Raw genomic sequence first — 13420 nt, 5'->3', positions numbered from 1 at the left:
AACACTAATTGGAAAAGATACACGCAGCTCACTGTACATTGCAGCACTATTTACATACGTGGTTGTGTTTCAGTGAAACCTATTTACAAACCAGAAATACACTCACAGACATAGCAAGCAAACTTATGGTTACCAACGTGGAAGAGGGGGAGGGATAAATTAGGAGTTTGGGATTAACAGATACACACTACTGCATATAAAGTAGATAAACAACAAGGACCTACTGTAGAGCACAGGGCACTATATTCAATTTCTTGTAATAACCTATAATGGCAAAGAATCTGAAAAAATATATATAACTTAATCACTTTCCCTGAAACTAACACAATGCTGTAAATCAACTATACTTCAACTTAAAAAAAATGTGGCAGGCTGTATCTGAACCACAGATTATAGTTTGCCAAACCCATCAGTTTGTGATGAAAAGCATTCATGTAACATTAATTAGATATACAAGGTTTAATTTATATATAGATTATTTTGTCTTTAAAACTTTAGTCTTTAAAATTGACTGTTAAAAAATTCTTTTAAGTAATCTAACACCTTTCTTTTCCTTTTCGTATTCTCATAATTCACAGTTACATCTTTCACTGCCTCACTGAAGCTCTCAGACATTAGCCTGGATCATGACAGAAAAAAGAATCTTCTTTAACTGAAACCACAAATGTGCCAAGAATTAGAGAGTGACTGAACTTCTAGGAATCCATCAGCTTGTTATTTTTAGGGCCACCTTGGATCTGACACCAATATCTTTCCAAAGTCCATTCATGCTCACAGGAAAATCAGAGTCACTATAGATGAATGAAAAGGCCACCGAGACCTAGGAACACAGAGGTGAGAGAGTTAGCACCTGCCTCCCAAGGTTAGTCACCTCTTTGTGACAGTTGCATAGAATTTTCTGACATCAAAGAATAAGATCTGTAAATAAAGGCTTAGAGATGAACTAACACTCACTAGGAAATGTTAAGCTCACAGGCAAATTGGGATGTAGACAAAAGACACGTAGGTACGGTCTGAGGCCTCTTAATAAGAGAAATTTCTCGTGTATTTTCAGTCCTCTCTGAAAATGCAATTTACATCTCAAAGCAAATGTAGAGGTCAGAGACACTACAGATAATCAAATCCAATCAACCCATTATACAGGCAAGGAAACTGAGTCTTGGGCCAGTATAATGGACTCCAATTTCCTAGACAATCTCATAATTAAGTGAAAGAATCCTCACTAACACTCTTAGTTAAATGATTGCCATTCTCATTGAGTTTTACATGCATTTTGATGTCTGTGAAGGAAGCAATAGAAGGAAAGCCTGAGAGGTATACACAGAACTTAGATTTCTTTTTTAAAAATCATGCAATTCTATCATGTGAAGTTTATATGTAGGTTTTATACACATTTATACAGCATTCAATGAACAAATTTTAACAAGTTAAAGGACAAATGTAACAATGTTTGGCGAAACACTAGAATTTCTACAACAACAAGAATTCGTCAGTCAGTGAAATATTTTTGAATGGGTTGAAGCACTGCATGAATTCTAAATGCAATAATAAATGGATTTCTGTCAACATAGCAATTTAAGATAATTAGAGGTTTTAGCAGTAGACTCCTCTCCCTACTCCAAATTCAACTTTCAGACTGATAATCAGATCAGACTATTATGCTAAAGACTTGTTTGAAGTCAATATTATTATTATTATTATTATTATTATTATTATTATTATTCATTGAATTATAGTTGATTTATAATGTGTTAGTTTCAGATGTACAGCAAAGCGATTTAAATATGCATATATATTCTTTTTCAGATTCTTTTCCATTATAGGTTATTACAAGACATGTAATACAGTTCCCTGTGCTATACCATAGGTCCTTGTTGTTTATATTATTGAACAATCATTATTTTGGGGAGGTGAAAGAATTTAGAGCAAATCCAAACAAAGGCTCCCCCAGTTCTGGGAATGAGCCTCTTCAGTCTGCTCAGGAAACAACAGAACTGTGACCAGTAAAACGAACCCTTTCTGTAGCCTTTCTTATTGCTAATTTTTGTAAATTGTTAAGAATCTATTGGCAAATTTTCCATTGGGAGATTGTTGTTGGACTTTTCACAATGGCCGTTATAATTTGCCAGTGCAAGATCTACTGTTACCATGCCTTTTATAACTTATTATTTCAGTTGTCACTATTACAGACTTGTTGGTAGCAATTTATATAAATGCTCCTACTATGTGGATGAGTTTCAAAAATCCACGTCTGACTCTAACTTGTTTCCTATCTTTTATCTAAATTTTCATCAGTCTCCTAGATATTTTTCTTCTTTGGAAAAAAAAAATTGTGTTCTTGGCCATTTGAGTTTCTTTTTTGTTGGTTGCCTGTTCATGTTCTTTGCTCATCTTCCTATTTTCTAAATACCTATGGTTACCTGCTGGAGGTTTTCTAACGTATGGTCAATTCCATCTCACTATGTCTAAATAAGAATTTGTCTTCCCACCAACCTGTTGATCCAACTTGTTTTCAATTTCTGTGATAGGTACCATCATTTTAATCCTTCCTTCAGCTCTGAGCACTATTAGCCAATAGTGGGTCATAAATTCTCTTTGAATCATGGTATCTCTTTACTGGTATCAAACATTTACCACTGGTAACTACTGTCTGCAATGGTCAAACAAAACAATTATATTCACAAAAGTGCTGTGAGTAGGGGTAAGGTATAGCTTAAGTGGTAGAGCACATGCTTAGCATGTATGAGGTCCTGGGTTCAATCTCCAGTACCGCTTCTAACAATAAATTAATAAGTTAGCCTACTTACCTCCCCCCACCAAAAAAAAGTGCTTTGAGAATGATGAAACACTGTGCAAAGTTATTATGTTGTTATAAATATACTTAATTTTTATAGATATTTTCCATATGTGAGATGCCTCTCCAGCTAGATTATTATTAACCTAAAGGTAGAAATGTGTCCCCAAGAATTTCTGATTTAATATCACACACAGGCACTTATAAATATTTGCTGGCTGCATGAATAGGTAATCCAATGTGAAGAGTTAGAAATAAAGGGAAGTTTTATTTTTGAGAAAATTTTCCATTTGGTTTTTAAATTGTGACTTCCTTTTGTCTGCTTGATGGTCTCTAAACAATTAGTGTCAAACAATCCTGTGATTGACTAGAATAAATACATAAGAATTTTCTATGCTACCTATTCCCTTCAGAACTGCCTCTTGAATCATTTTATGAGTAGGATTTCATCATTTTTTAGTAATTTAATTGACGAAACTACCTTTGGTAGAATTCAATGTAGAAACACATGGCATGGAATACTTTTCAATAGTAATTTGCATGAATGAACTACTATCATAATTTTCAAAGTAGTAAAAAAGAGTCACACGATGGAATACATTCCATATGCTAGAATATCAAGGAAAGTCTCCCTGCAGAACGCACTTGTAATTTACCATAAAAATAAGTAAATCATTACTCTTTGTTAAAAAAAAAAAAAATTACGTAAGCTGAAAGTAGAATTTAGAGCACTTCAGGGTTCATCCAGCCAATTCAAAATTCACGTTTAGAAGAAAATAAACCACAAAAACATACACTTTTTCAAGCTCATTTATCATTTATTTGCTCTGGGGACCTACACGTGTTCATCTCAAACCCTAAGACTTAGCGGTAAGGCATAAACAAAGAACACTCCAAAAACAATCAGCTGTTTCACTCTCTGAACAACACATAATAATTACATACATTCAATTAACTGACCTAGAGACCATGTCTTTATCTTGTAGGGGGGAAAAAGCCACTTAATTTTTCTGTTATACTAGCATAGAAATCCAGTAGTGATCGAATTGTAAAAGCATGATTTATGCTTCTGAGTCATTCCTGGGTCCAAAGAAGGCAGACTAGTTGACGTGTATTCTGCATAGTGGTTGAAAAGAGCTGGATTACAGTCTTGGTTGCCTGACTAAGCCCTTAACGAACACTTTCCCTGGTTAGAGCAAAGGTAATGACTGAGAGAATCAGATAAAACAGTTGCAAAGAAATAGTAACAAACCAGCATGTGAGTATCATCTTGCAGATTGCAAACTGCTTTGACCTATGTGATCGCATGGGAACCACCCCATGAAGAGCTGGTATCACTCTGTCCTTATAAAATTGAGAAAGAAATGCCTTGTGGAGGTGAGATCATTTTTCCAAGGTCACTGCTTCCCAAGGTAAGTGCATACACACTCAGCAGGGCTCATTCATGTGGTCTTAATCCTGCCATCCATAATTCATGGCTTGCTGTGGCTTCCCTGTGATTTGCATGTTTTAGCTGATCAGATTTCAGATAGGCTACGCGTTGATTTGTACTCATAGTTCTTCACAATTTATCTTCACTTCAGCACCCCAGTCATTCTGTCTTTTGACTGGCTTACCTTGATCTTATTTACTTCTAATTAGGTTGATATTAACAATGGAAGCAATTGTCTTGAATACAGTATCAACCTTTATTTTCTTCCCTGTAGCCAGCAGCACTGACTGATGATACAAGTATATTTGGCATCCACAGCTGTGATCCTAATTTGGCATTCCCACCCAATTTCAATCACACAGGTTTTGACACTACTTACTCATTTATGATCTTAGAATAACAATGGGGTAGTTATGGACAATTGGGGGCAATATGAGATACAGAGGCATTTTTTGGATGATTGTCTATTTCTAATTTAGGGTTTTTATTCTGTGGCTTCTGAGGAGTTCTTAAGTCCTGTATTTAATCAACTGCAATGCCGTCTTATTCTATTGATTTTGTTCTTGTGTTGTGTTTAATATCAGAGCTTTTTCTATTTAGTGGTGTTACCTTTTTCAATTAAACTTATTCAGTGGGCATTAGTTTTCATCTCAAATGAACTTGTTTGTTTTCTGTTAATGCTTTTTGATCTCCTGTGGTCAGATACTCTGAAAACTAACACCATTCTATTGGAAAAGCTTTATGTGGGTGTTTAAAAGATGCATCCTAATTCCTATAAAAAAAAATTGCACGGTAAAAACTTCAGACTTGACTCACTAAACGGTTAAATGTGTAGATCCATAAAAGTTGAATTTTTAAAAATATTTTAATAAGAAATATCTTGGAGATCTTTCAAACTGTGAATTCTTTATTCTCACTTCCCATTTGATTACCGCATTAGGGGTTGGCTTAACTGTATTTCCAACAGACCGCCATTCAGAGTCATCAGCCCTCCCCTGTGACACTGATATGGTATTGACGCAGCACCTGGGAAGACTGAGCCGTGGCACCACTGGGTGAGTTGGCCAGATGCTGCCATCAGTGTAAGAATCAGATCCAGCCTCTAGGTCTCCTTCCTCTCCTCACATACTGGTCTTTCTGCTTTTTGAATATTCCTTCTTCTGCCAGACCTTAAGGATCCATATAATCTACTTCTGACTGTTACAGGGCATCCTGTGTGTTGGAAAAGCACTAATATTGTCTTATTCATGGAGGGATCGTGGTTATAAATAGAGAATTGTTCTATAAGGACAAAGTCAATAGGCTTCTTGCTTTACCGGGATTTCTTACTGTCCTATCTTCAGCTAAGACCTTTCTCTCAGATGATAGAACCACATGGATGGATTTGTAGAGGCCCATGTGGTCACTGGAATTTCATATGCCAATGGACTTAGTTGTGAGACCGAGAGTCTTGACTCAGTACTCCTCAATCAGAGGATAGAATTAACCTTGACTCGCTTAGATCAGTGCATCAAAGCATCTAGTAAAAGCAGAAGGCTGAGGAGGCACTTTGGCAAAAAACAACTGTGCTAATGATTAGAGATGGTTAAAGGTACCAGTGGGTGAAGGTAGGGGGAGCTGAAAGACACTAGAAGTCGTACACTGGATAGTTCCATGCAAAAAAGGATTTCTTAGTGTTCCATGAGACATTCAAATGTCCTGTAGACACTCAGGTAGAAAGTCGTGTGCAGTTGAAATTGGTACTGGTCCATTATCACTAATCTTGACAGTAGTTTTGCTTTAATTTCCATTCAAAATCCTGCTTTTCATTGTTCCTGTACTTCTTATATGGAATGGCTTCTGATATTCTGACTTCTTTCATTTGAAATTATTCATTACAAAGAAATTTGAGAATTTAGTTACTTAAGTATGGCTTTTGTGTAGTTGTGACTGAGCATTTATGTATTGAAACTCTCCATGATCAACAGATGCCGGAGAGGGTGTGGAGAAAAGGGAACCCTCTTACATTGCTGGTGGGAGTGTAGTTTGGTGCAGCCACTATGGAAAACAATATGGCGATTCCTCAAAAAACTAAAAATAAACTTACCCTATGATCCAGCAATCCCACTCCTGGGCATATATCCAGAGGGAACTCTAATTCAAAAAGATACATGCACCCCAATGTTCACAGCAGCACTATTTACAATAGCCAGGACATCAAAACAGCCTAAATGTCCATCAACAGATGACTGGATAAAGAAGTTGTGGTATCTTTATACAGTGGAATACTATTCAGCCATAAAAAGAAAAAAATCATGCCATTTGCAGCAACATGGATGGACCTGGAGATCATCATTCCAGGTGAAGTCAGCCAGAAAGAGAAAGAAAAATACTATATGATATCACTCATATGTGGAATCTATAAAAAGAAAAAAGAAAAAAAAGGCCACTATGAATTCATCTACAAAATGGAAACAGACTCTCAGACATAGTAAACAATCTTATGGTTACCAGGGAGAAAGAGGGTGGGAAGGGATAAATTCGGGAGTTTGAGATTTGCAAATGTTAGCCACTATATATAAAAGTAGATTAAAAAAACAAATTTCTTCTGTATAGTACAAGGAACCATGGTCAATATCTTGTAATAACCATTAATGAAAAAGATGATGATATGAACATATATATGTATATGCATGACTGGGACATGGTGCTGTATGCCAGACATTGTCACATTGTATACTTCAATAACTGTACTTCAATTAAAAAGTCTCACCTTACAGTATTAACATCACATTATTTTAGTTTATACTTTGCATTCCAATTAAAGTATTATATTACATTTTTCTCAACAAGTGAGTAGGTGATTCTCATGTTAGGATAACAAAGAAGCACTTAAAAAAAACACTAATTTTCTATAACAATATTTTAAAGCTACGTACAATAGTTAAGTAATTGAAGAGTATGCGATTTTAGTTTCTAAAGGCTAATCCAATGCAGTACATTTCAAATTACTCCTCAGTGTATATTATAGTGTATCAAAGGTCGATGCAAATTTATGATCCCTTTAGGGATTCAAATCCTGTTCTAAAAAACTTCATGCTCATGGAATGAGTGTTTATATATAGCTGTCTATATGCCTATGTATCTATCTGGTTATATGTAGCTACTGAAAGTCACTAGAAAACACACACATGAGTATTTTCTAAAGTAAAAAGAAGACAACCAACTCTGAGGCCCATACAATGTAAGGAAAGCGTAAACAAACCTGAGGCAGAATACTCTAAAAAAGCGATGATTTGAGGGTTACGTGATTGCTGTTTTTAAGTATTCTCACCAAGAGTGGCTTCTCCTTTCTCCCAGAAAGAAAGGAAACATGTTATAGGGAACAACATTTCAGTTCAATATAAAGAAGAACTTTCTGGCACCCCACCCTGCCCTCCTCCAAAGCGTGTCCACTATTTTGTCGATTACATTGGTGGATTTCTGCATCACGATCTGGTAGGAGTGCCACGGGAGGGAATCCCACCTGCGTCAAATGGCCAAGTGAGAGTTCTTTCCAATCTTCCGCTTTTAACTAGCGATTCTGGAAGATTTATCTACAGTTTGTATCAATCATTTGGCGCAAGTTTCCCTCAATGGAATCATATTAATTCCAACCAGGCTTACCTTTGATAATTATTGGATATAAAATGTCACTGGTCTTTCTGATGGCAAATGGCGACTACACACCTGGGGAGAGTCCGACACAGTCTCCTCACCTCCTGTGTCCCTTGACTGCTCGAATTGGAAAAAAGGCAACGCTCTTATTATTTCTCTAGGAAATTTTTAAGAATCCACATTAAATTACTTTTTTTAAAAAATCTACATTAAATTTCTATAATTAGTGTTGTCTCTGGGAATGCTGGATCGTATTTTACTTCTGTTTCTTTAAGACTCATTACTATCTAGACAACAACAAAATACAAGGAAGGAAAGAAAAATACCGCAGCTCCACTCAGTATGTGACCGCGTATTGAATGCAGTATGCCACTAGGGAAAAAAATGTGAGTTTTCTTAATATTAGAGGATTTTCATGGGTTTGACATCTTTCCCCATCTCCACGGGGAGCAGATGATATGATTTCCTAAGACAGCAATCTGGAGTGAATATTTTAATCCTCCTCAGGAGGGCAGAATTTATAGCATCACTGATAAAATCATCAACATCTTAATGGCATCCTTTTTTTTCTTTCTTTTATTTTTAACTTATAAAGCATATCTCTGAAGACTTTTATGAATGCGTTGAAGTTTCTACTTCTTGAGGAATTAGTTAGAAAGAAAAATTCTACTCATTTGCTTACTTGAGGAAAACTACCAATTGTTCCTGCATAAGAATCTCCGTAACCAATTTTAATACTGAAGTTTTTCACAGCAAGGGTAACAGCTATATTGAGTTTTTAACTTAAAAGTGTTTCTAGCAAACGGCATATAGCACCTTCCTTCTGGCTTCTGGGAAATGCATTTACCATCCATAATCCATTGCTATAAAAGGAGACTAACAACTGCTACTCACTGCCACAATATTTCTCATCCCCTCTAAATATCTCTAGTCTGAAACTGAAATCTACAGATGACGGATCAGGAAGACAATAAATGCTCCGTGATGGTCCAGCACATAATACGCGTGCGCGCGCGCGCACACACACACACACACACACACACACACACACTCTGAATATCACTGAATCATCAATTTTTCTTCCTTTCTATTTCTGGAGACATGAAAGACTCCACGAAATTTTGCCTATGAAATTTTGCCTCCCTCTGGACTGAACCTCCAATCTGATCCCACTCTGTCCATGACAAAACCAATCACTTAGTATTATCCTGATGGTGCACATTTTTTTTTTTCTAATCTCAGGAGTTGCGTGAATCCCGGGACTGCTTCCATGTGGCCAAGGCAAAAAGAGGAATAGATTTTTCTAGGGACCATTCTCCCCTGCAACCTGCTACCACAGTTCCCCTATTTCAGGCGCCTGCTGTACCCAGTCTCCTTTATCAGAGGCTATTTATCATTGGAGCATCATACCTGCCTTTCCAAGCTACCTCCAAAGTGCCCCTCTGCTGGCTGGAACTCTGCTCCAGTCCCCCAGCATACTGCTAGAAATAAGAAACTCTCTTCACGGCTACATTTCCTCCAGAGCTTGGGTTTTATTTGTTCTCGCTTCTCCCTTTAAATATAATTCACAAAAGAAATGAAAGTGTAAGTATTATATGACACAGAAATGTCTAGTTATGTTTTATAAGACTTCTACCTGCTGTGGTAATCACCCTATGTCTCTGGGAGATCTTGGTAGTTAATAATTACTTTTGTGTATGCCATCTAATGTCACCTTTTCCTCACTGGCTGCACTAAATTTTATTTTTTTCTGTGAAAAATCTAATGGTGATGGAGGGGAAAAAAAAATCTAAGTGCAAACTTCAGTTTGGATAAATCAAACAGTGAAAAGTTTGATTGAATTATTACACCTTTCTTTCAAATCATGACCTTAATTAACTCCTGAAGCCAACCAGGGGTAACTACAGATGAGTTCTTTGTTGAGTCTAGTGTCTAGCAGAAGGTATGATTGACAGTAAGTCCTGAATTTATGCTTAAAGCTTTGGAAAAATTCATTGGAACGAATCCCTTTGACTCTCAAGTTTCTGATCTGTAAAATGAGGATTGAAGAAAAATAACACATATGTCTAGTTTGGTGCCTAGCAGGATGCAGCCAATGTGTGGGGCGCACCGACTGCCCTTGAAGGGCCCACAAGCTGGCGCCCCTCCACATCTGCTCCCATTGCGACCAGTGATGGAGAGATTTGTCTCCATTCACCCAACCTGGAACTCCCCCATCTGGAATAGCTTCTCTCAAATTTCACTCCCTCTTGTGGCATGCTCTCTCCTATTTTCTCCTGCTCCTCGAGGTCCCTTTCCTCCCCTCTCCACACTCCCTTCATACTTTATTCATGTTGCTGTCATCGTATGGACCACTCGTTAGCACAATTACACGCATTTGTACAACAGCATTCTGACATCACTGAGAACAAAGACGATGTCCTATTAGTTTTCATGTCCCCTAAACGCCTTGTACAGACACAGCTATTTTTTGAGTCAATGGATGAATCAGTGAACTAGTTGTCCAGCAAGCTAACAAAAAATATCAGCTTGAAATAAACTAATATTCTAGAAGTATCAAAGCCTTTAGTTCCGTGTGTGCTCTGATGACTAGAAACAGTGTATATTTTTCATTGGTTCAATAAGGATAAAGACGTTTACTTTTAATTTGAAGTAAGTGAAAGACTAAGATTCCTTTCTCCTCTAAATAAAATTAAGAGGGTGTGTGTGTGTGTGTGTAGACAGAGAGGAGGATTTAGTCATTGGATGCTAAAATGATTCTCCTGTCTCATATATGAATGAGTCTCAAAACAGTAGGTGCGAATGACTCCATCTATAAGGCAAAATGCTAACAAGACTTGCTGAGAATTATGTTGAACCCATTCACAACGCTTGGTGACTTATCCATCTTGGGGGTATGAAAGGCCTGGAGCTGGTGGAAAATGGAGGAATCTTCTGGAGAGACTTGTCTGGGTCTTAGGCACGTTAACACCTTCTCCCTCGGGGAAGTAAGTGCAGGACCCTTTCTCCCAAACTCAAACACAATGCGAGAGGGAGGAAGCTCAAGCGTTTAGAGGGTTTGGCATATGGATTTGCGGGGCACAGTGTACCAATAGAAGGCCCACGCCTGCAGAAAAACAATGATGAGAAAGCTAGAACTTTCCATCACATGGGGGCCACTGTTCACCATCAGAGTTTGTCCAGGTAAAAGATACTTGAAGGAGGCCTGTGGGCTTAGAATAAACCAGTCTGGGGCCATCTTAAAAGGGGATTTACTTAAGATGGGTGATGGACTCCCACTGCCAAGAGAGGGTCTCCCTGGGGGAAACCGCCCCCGTTAAGGGGAAATTAATGCCACTAAATTCTTTGGGAGTTAAATCCTCCTACAATTTATTTTTTTGTTGAGGACCTTTTCTGTTTGTGTGTACTGTACAAAGTCCTTTACTTAAAATGTTAGTGCTAGGTCTATTTCAAAATTCCACACTTTTCAGATTTCAGAAAGTTAAAAACACAATCTCTGTTCCATATTACAAACACACCTATAAAACATATCTACAGTCAAACACATTATTATAAATATATATATTTTTGGCATGAAATGTTCATATTTTACTAATAGGCTGCCTCAGTTCAGTACAGGTTTTGATCTCAAAGAATGATGAAAACTCTGAATTTTCAGAATTGTTTAAAAGTAACGTGGACTCGAAGCTGAACACAGAGAAAGTTCACTGCTGGGCAACCTCTCATTTTGTCTCAATTTGGGTAATCTTGAAAAACAGTCATTCTCTCTGGGCCTTGGTTACTACAATTAAAAAATGGAGGGTTGGGGGAAGAAAAAAAAAAAAAAAAAAAGCGGAGGGTTGAACTAGACCAGGAATCACAAACTCAAAGGTCTTCAGAGGACAGGGTACAGAAATGAGTGAAGGAGCCACATGTATATGGCGGCACCGTTGTGAGAGCCGGTGAGGCTGGGGAGAATTGGAACACACTCGTCCTGTCCAGAGGCATCACCTTCAGGAGAACTTCAATGTCCTCTGAGGATCAAACAGCACATCTGTGGACAGCTGCTGGTAGCCCTGACCTGACCCTCCTCACATTCCCCCCAGTGCCAAGGTTCTATTGTTAGGTAGGTTAGAAAGTGGGGGCACCGGGCAGATAAGGTGGAGGAGAGGGGTGGTCCAGAAGGTGGTGGTGTGCCTGCCTTCAGCATAAAGGGGCTTTATTTCCTCTAACCAAGTGCCAGGAAGAAACAGGTTAGAACCCAACAGCCACAACTGTGTGGTAGCGAGAAGGACCCAACAGGACATGACCCAGTGCTCCTTGTAATATAATCAGCATTGCAGTTTAGCCCCATCCCCACTCCAACCCTTGACCATGGGTTTCTCTGTGCACATCGTGGGTAAGGAAGGACGTGTGCAAAAGGGAACGAGCATGACTCAGCACTCCAGGGGCAAGAGCTGTCAATAAATCAAGAGACCATCTCTAAGTGAGGGTACAAGAGGAGGGACAAAGCCCACTGCTCTCCGCTCTTGGATCAGCCTACCTCCCATTCTTGGAGTTGTGCCTTCCTTTTGCTAAATAAAACCTTTAAAATCTTTTGCTATAGGACACTTCATCTCCTGTCTGTATTCTTATCTTTTGGGTATGACAAGAACTGGGGTCTCGTCCCTTCCCCTTTTAGGGGTGACACTATGACCTCCAGCTGCCTGTTGTAGGTCACGTGACCCGTGTCCCTCCTCACGGCGGATCCTTCACCACTGCTCTCAGACTCCTGCCCAGGATGTCTGTACATCACAGGAAGCCTATCATCCTTTGAAGCAGTCTCCTACCTTCTCCTTCCTCCTCCACTGTTTCCCTCTTGAAATCATTACTGTCTCTCCTTCCTCACTTATTTATTTATTTTTTCTATCCAGTAGGATGAAATACTTAGCCCTCCCTTTTATGACAACATAAGATAGCCAGGAGTTTGATGCAAATACCCAAAGAATTCCAAAATGGGTCAAAACAAATTCAAAGGAAAAAAAACATAATTGAGTCTAGGATTATTAAATTGCTTTCCTCCACTTTTATGCAACGGATTTGCTGGACCATAACAAGCAAGCTTTGATAAGAAGCCCTCTATTCTAAAATATCAGAAAAAATAATACAGCATTCCATCCCACGTGGCTGCAAATTCATCCCGCATTTAAAGCATTCCTGTCTGCTATTTCCCCGTTCAATATTCATAGTGTTCTACTGGGGGAAAAGGTGCTATTTCAGCGCTCAGCGGGATTTCTCTTCTTTTCATAAGATTTTTGGCACTTTGGAAGACAAATTTCAGTTATGATGGCCTTAAAAAACCCCCCAGTATTCAAGGAATGCTCCTCTTCTTGTATGTTCTCATTACTATTTCTCTCTGATGTGCCCAGTTCTGCCTTAAATTTGCTTCATATGGGAACTGCTGAGGAAAAGTCAGTTCAGAATTAAACCATCAGGCCACATTGCCTTTCCAAACCTTTTTCTCTGCAGTGTGCATTTCTCCTAGCACTGTGAGCGCTTGTCGACGTCTGAGTCTTGCTCAAGCTTTTTGACCTGTTTAC

At 38.4% G+C, this 13420-nt stretch overlaps 1 long non-coding RNA gene across 1 annotated transcript in view; it reads right to left on the bottom strand.

Annotated features, from left to right (window-relative positions):
- Positions 1-12012: 12012 nt before the first annotated feature.
- Positions 12013-13420, bottom strand: part of LOC116658123 — a 9543-nt gene continuing 8135 nt past the window's right edge. Inside the window, exons 2-3 of the long non-coding RNA XR_004313295.1 lie at positions 12453-12457; positions 12013-12405 (exon numbers count right to left, since the gene is read on the bottom strand). This is a non-coding gene — a long non-coding RNA (uncharacterized LOC116658123). The remainder of the gene's footprint in view (positions 12406-12452; positions 12458-13420) is intronic.

Source organism: Camelus ferus, chromosome 20 (assembly GCF_009834535.1).
Source record: "Camelus ferus isolate YT-003-E chromosome 20, BCGSAC_Cfer_1.0, whole genome shotgun sequence".
Taxonomy (NCBI): Eukaryota; Metazoa; Chordata; class Mammalia; order Artiodactyla; family Camelidae; genus Camelus; species Camelus ferus.
The sequence above is the reverse complement of the archived record's forward strand: the minus strand, read 5'-3'. Positions and strand labels throughout refer to the sequence as shown.